Source organism: Trachymyrmex cornetzi, unplaced genomic scaffold (genome assembly GCF_001594075.2).
Source record: "Trachymyrmex cornetzi isolate Tcor2-1 unplaced genomic scaffold, Tcor1.1 scaffold92, whole genome shotgun sequence".
Classification (NCBI taxonomy): domain Eukaryota; kingdom Metazoa; phylum Arthropoda; class Insecta; order Hymenoptera; family Formicidae; genus Trachymyrmex; species Trachymyrmex cornetzi.
In genome coordinates, this window is record NW_017300267.1 from 1,875,871 (window position 1) to 1,882,772 (window position 6,902).

General features: G+C 26.5%; 1 protein-coding gene across 1 annotated transcript in view; it reads right to left on the bottom strand.

Annotated features, from left to right (window-relative positions):
- The window catches only part of LOC108769604 (very long-chain-fatty-acid--CoA ligase bubblegum), a 14,142-nt gene extending 7,766 nt beyond the window's left edge, over positions 1 to 6,376 (bottom strand). The window contains exon 1 of the mRNA XM_018520645.1: positions 6,025 to 6,376. The gene's annotated coding sequence lies outside the window, so the exon portion shown is untranslated. The remainder of the gene's footprint in view (positions 1 to 6,024) is intronic.
- Positions 6,377 to 6,902: the final 526 nt, after the last annotated feature.

Sequence of the window (6,902 nt, forward strand, 5' to 3'; positions counted from 1 at the left end):
CTTCAAAAAAACCTGACATGGCAATTTTAATATAGGATAGTAGTTGAGTAAAAAATTATTGAAAACTAATATTCGGTGATTTTTAGTAATTGGTATTCTTGTTAACTATTGCGAAAATTGCAAAAAATGATAGAGGATTTTTTAACTAAGTTTAGTCTGCTCTCTCTCTCTCTCTCTCTCTCTCTCTCTACCTCTATGCGAGAGTTTTATCGTTACTTTATCACCCTGTATATATAAGAATAAATTTACAATATAAAGCGCAATACATTAAATTATGCTTGACATATACTTTGTAACCTGAAATTGTAATAACTAAATTATACGATAATGAATAATTCAAATAAAGACAATAAGTAATAATAATTGACTGAAACGCAATATATAAAACTGATTGGTGATATGCAACATTTTTAAAAGTTCGTGATAAGGAAAATAAAACTTGTAAATAAAAATTTATAAATAAAATTTTTCAATATATATAATGTTATATGTTATTTTATTGGCCTCTTTTTGGACTATTAGTTCCAATATACAGACTTTCTCTTCGTCTTTGATTCTGTTTATACATATATAAATCGTCCAACATATATGTGTAATTTAAGAAGAAAAATATTATAATGTATTATTAAATATGTAATTATCATATGTGATAAATCAATGTAATTAAGAATAGTGTGGAAAGAATTTGCACATTAAAAATAAAAATAAAATATTAAATATAAAACGGTGAAAATATAATCAATGAATCTGCGAACAGTGTATCAACAAATAAATAATATGTAAAAGTCAACTTTTAAATAAAACTTCTCTCTTCTTGAATTTTAATCTAATTTTATACTGAACTTTGTGTATTACTGCTTTTAAGTTTTTTTCTATCTTATTTCTACAAAATATAATACTATATATAAAGACTACAGAATAAAGATAATTTTTTAGTAATAATTTTAACATTATTAAAAGTTTATTATTGGTAGTAATATATTATTATTCTAGCTTTAGTTCAGAAATATGTTTTTAGAATGATAATCAACACATACAATCTGCAAAATTAAAAAATGTATATGAAAATATATATAGAAATTAATATTTATAAAGTTTGTTCTTTTTAGAATTTCTTGCATAATTTTGAATAAAGATTTTTCTTGTATAAAGGTGAAGTAAGAAGGTCGACTTAAAAAAATAAGAGTCATGGCAATAAGAGAAAAACATAAGACAAAATAAGGTATAAGCAGTAAGCGAATCGGTCAATTACAGTGGAAATTGTAAAGTAAGTAATCATCAATCGTAACGTAAATAGTAAATAAAAAACGTTGATTGCTTACTGTTTTATTACTTATATTTTATGTATGATTTTGTATATCTTTTGTATGAATTTAATGTTATTGAATTATATATAACGCGCGTCGGTCAATCAATTATGGAAGATAAAGGAAAAGGAAAAAATTAAAAATCGGCAATAACAACTAATATACTTACAAAAATAGAAGCTAAAGAAATGAAAAATAAAATTAATTTGGCAAAAAGAAAATTTTTTTTTATCATAGAAATAAAGCAAGAAATAAATCAAAACTAACAGAAAGGAAAGGAAAATAAAATAATTATCTTCTTTATCTTTTGATAAAAATAAATATTTTTTTAATTATTTTTTCTCTCTATGTTTAAAATCTTATTCCAATAATCGCTTTATAAATGCAATATGTGGAATACTATGTCATACAACACTTATATAAGCATCATATGATACATTCAGAGATATTCTTTATTGAGTTGAAATAGTCACTTTTTTTACGTATTTCAAAAGTGCAGTAATGCTTTGAAAACATGCTCATAAAGTTTTAAATGTAAATTCAAATAGCACGCATACTCGTCTGCTCGCCCAACCGTTTGCCTTGTTTAGACAAATGACTACTTATTATTATAGTCATAAATTTAGAGACTGGTTATAAGTTTTAAGATTGATAAGGTGATTGATAGTAAACTATTTTTTATTCATTTAAAAAGTTATTTTATGTTATAATCGTTCTTGGTCACTGTTATAACAAATTCCCAGGGAGTATGGACATAAGTATCAAAATACAGCTTTTAGAAAAAAACATGTTTAAATACTTTGAACATTTTTTTTTGCTCAATTGAGTAACGAATTTTTCTTAAAATTTTTTTAGTATTAAATGAACTAAAGAATACGATTGATATACGAACTTTTAAGGATGTACTCGCGCTAACGTTCTAATATTGACAATAACTCGAAAATTTAATAATTTGGTTCTATTTATTATCTGAAGACATATGTATATAAAACCTGAAGTCGCTTCTCTATCTAATTCACGAGTTATCCAATTTAATTTGCATGAGTTCTTATGAAGTATCTCTGGTGAGAATTAATAAATCACTAAAATCTATGAAAATCGTTGAAATCTACATCAGTTGACTCTTAGTTGACTTTTAGTATAATTCATACTGAAATGGGTTAATTGATACAGATTTTAGCGATTTTTAGCGTTTTCAGCGATTTATTTCCATCGAACAGCAGCATATTCCCATTTATCAACAAAATTATAAAGAAGCAACATTACCAATATTCTGAAACTTTGTTTGTGAATAAATAAAATACTGAGCAATGGTTCTAAAAAAAAATTCATATCGATTTACTAATCTCTTATCAAGATATTAACGATAAAGCAACACAAAATTCCGAATAGACTACATAATACTTTGATTGCTCAAAACGTGGCAACAGTGTCAATAGTACAAAGGTTAGTTTACATATCTTTTTGATTTTTAAGTATCACGTGATGTCTGATATACATTAAATGTTATTAATATACACGTCTTTCATTTTTTACAGTTGATTTCAAGGAAAATTCACGTCCAAAAGTTTTTTACCGACGATTACAAAAATACAAATATATTCATCTATAATACCAAATATCACATTAACTGACTTTAGATCTTATACACGATACGGCGCATATTTTAATTTATAAAAGTATAGAATTTAATCAATTTCAAAATGGAGTAACTTTTGTCTGGGACTGTATATAGCCAGAACATCCTTAATAATTAAACTAATGAAAGGAAAAGATCAAATAAGAATCGTGCGCAGTACATCGTGCGTAAAATTTTTACAGTATAATACATGAAAAAAAAGATAATTATATATATTATGTTAAAAACGTTTACATGTTTCGAGATTTCTTTCAAACCATTCTCTAACGTAGATGAATTAGAACAAAAGTAGATGTGGAGTAGTAACTTCTCATATCAGTAAGTACTTGGTGCTGAGTCATTTTATAAAGAAAAAAAAGTGTATCGCTCTTTTCCCTATACATTAATTAACTCATTACTGTCAAGTATTAATATGCAAGGTTGTTGACTATTCCACAGTCTGCTTCTGTTCTAATTCAATTACGTTTTGAGGCTGAAAAGAAGCCAAAAGATGTAAACATTTTTGAATAAAGAAATGATAAACGGGCAATTGGGAATTGGCGCTGTAGACAGTGTGCAGTTTTGCTTTGAAAAAGCTTTATCTCAAATAATGAAAAATTAATTAGTTTCGGCTAATCTGTTAGCATTTTTCAGCAAAACAAAAATTATTACAATAGATTGATATCCATTAGTTGCAATTCAAACCAAAAATAATTATAGCAAACTGATATCTATCTGGTTGCAATCTAAACTTAACTAAAATTAAATAACTTCACACAGACAGAGATATCAAGAGGCTAATTAATGCAAAAAATTCCGTTTTTAATATTCAATATGATATTCCATATTTTTTTTCGCATACATTAAGTCGATAAGAAATAAACGATAGTCAACGCAAAATACAATTTTCTTGATGTGAAGAATTCTTAAAAAACATCTCCAAGGTTTGAAAGCGCAGATTCGCAGCGAGTCAAAAAGTAGTTAGTTAAGTGGATAGTGCATCAAAACGTCTAATTGAGTGAGTATCCGCGATGTAAATTATTGCGCACAAAATTTCCTGATTCTGTGTTAACAATAGTTTGCGGAGCAGATACAGGAATTGGAAAACTTGAAGAGTATAAAATAAAAGTCAAGAACAGAATGATGTAACTTAATGTATGCGAAAGTGAATATTAATTTATAACTCTCATTTCGTTTTATTACTGAAGATGGTCTAATTTAAGACCGAAACGTCTATTATATGTATTTTAACTTTTTAAATATATAATTATTCGCTGCTTAAAAACGCAACGCGAGGATATTATATGTATTTTAACTTTTTAAATATATAATTATTCGCTGCTTACATCTTGCGTTCGTAGTTTTATGCCTTTTATTTATCTTATTTTGTTTTAAATTTGGACTACGTTTTGACCTAATTTGTTTTCCATATTTTTATTGGATTGAAGGAAAAGTTCTGCAGTATTTTGTTAGGTCAAAATTATATATAATATCTTCGTCAAAAATGATCAAAATTTAAATTTAAAAGAGTTTTAAAGCTTGAAATCTCTAATTTCGAATGGTTACTATATTTTTGAAATTTATTTGAGTTTTATAATTTTTATACATGGAAAATTACGAGCTGAAAAAAAGGGAAAATTTTTTTCTCATTTTATAGGTCTATCACGTGTCAAAAAAAATTTGCAAAAATTTTCGATTATCTATATCGTGAAAGTTTGAAGTTCTCCTTACAAAATCGTTTTTTAAAAATATTTTTACGATTTTTTGTTCTTGAGTTATTTACAAGTTAAGTAAAAGGAGCATTCTGACTTTGATTGCTCATAACTCCATTAAAAATCATCGTATTGCAATTAAAAAAACATATTCTTAAAGCAGAAACATTGCTCTATTGAATAATATCATGCTAATTTTTTAAATGTAAAATATGTGAAAATTTGAGTGAAAATATGTAAAAATGTGATATTACTATCCTTATATATAATTATTGCGCAATGGAAAAATGGATAGTAAATCACATTTTTTTAGCTCAAATATATATATATATATTCTATTTTTTTAAAATTAGTGTATATACAAAAGTCAGAATGTTCTTTTATTTAATTCGCGTGTAACTTAGTAACAAAAAGACGTAACTTTTTTAAACATGAACTTTTAAGAAAAACTTTAAGCTTTTACGTCAGATAGTTGAAAATTTCGCAATAAATATGTTCTGTATATAATTTTGAGCTAACAAAATTTCGCGGCTTTTTCTCCAATCCAATATATTTAATTTATATATTGCAATAATGTTAATTAAATTTAAATTAGAAGTAATATGAGATATATATAAGTTGTAAAAAATGTGGATTATATATTGAATAAAAGAAGAAGATAACAGATTACATATTGTTATACATTAATTGAAAAATAATTGTTAGAAATTGAAATTGGTTGCCCTAATACTTATTATTTATAAAATTTTCATTTGTCGTAAAAGATGAAAATTTCAAGAGAATTCTCCCAAATTACTATACTTATCAACCGATTACTTATCTATATAACCATTAGAAACTGAAAAGTACAAAAATATTGCTCCTATATTCTTTTTGGTTAATATCTCGAAAAATATATAATCAAAAGAAGTTTCATTATAGTGTTTTGAAAAGATCCCGATGTAAATTACAAGAATATTGAATAAAAAGTGGGGAATCTATTTAAAATTTTAAAGTTGATCTTGGGAACTCCTTCGTACTTACACTTATGATCAAATAAGTTTGATGCATTTATTGAAACCTTATTACTTTTATATGAAACATTTTTCTTTTCAATGCATTGTTTTCGAGATACTTTACCAATTCTATACTTTTTCCTCATTCTGTGTGCGCGCGCGCACGTATGTGTATGTATGTGTGTGTGTGTATGTAACGTAAACTCTAGATATTTATAGAGTTAACAATGAATTTTGGAAGTCTAGGTAGTGTATAATCCTTTCTTTTATTCAGTGTGTGTATCTGTAATATTGATTTGTATTCACACAAAAAAAAGTCTTAGTTATATTTGTGCCACTCTTGTATATATTCGCTCGATATAACTACAGATATTCACTTTTATTTTACTCACCCTTTCTTATTTCTTGACTTAAATTTAAAATTAAAACTTGATTTAAAATTCTAAATAAATAATTTCCCTATGTGCTATTCTGGATTATAAGCTGAATCACTCAGACTGTGAATCACTCGTATCGTGCGATAGCTCTTACAATACTGTCTAAGAACTCAATCCATTGTTATTTCGATCGCGCTGTATATAAACCATCTTCCCCTGTATTCTGTAACTCATTATCAAGGAATGGAAAGTTCCCCTACAACACAAAAGTTGCAGCAACAATGCTGTAACATATGCAACGGTATTGCAGCAATATTGTTGCAAATTTTATGCGGTATGTGGGTTATTTTTTAAAAGTAACACGTTACAGTTATTCATTACCGAATAGAAAAAGTAACAAGTTACCGTTATTAGTTACCGATTTTTAAAAGTAACTCGTTACAGTTACCGTTACTTGAGAAAGTAACTCTTCGTTAGTTTTCCGTTACTTTTTTAAAATCGACGACCGCTAATCACAGCGGACGGGCCTAGGGGCTTTCTATAGTTTCAAGCGCTATACACTGTAAATAATTTTTGTGTAAAATTACAACTATTATAGTGGGTAATTTTGAGATTATAATAGTTATGAACATCCACGCGTTTATAAATTTGCAATATGCAAATAAAAATAATTTTTTGATTTATAACTAAGCAAATTGGAAATATAGGGTAATTCCGGCAAATACGCCGCGCTGGGATTTACGCCACAGAAGTAAAAAAAAATAGAAAAAGTACGGGTAATTTTCCTGCAACTACTCTGTTACATGCCTTTACGTTATATTAGTATTGAATTATGATTTCAGCTTCTTACTGTCAATATTAATGAAATTATTGTGAGTTGAATCGATTTGTCA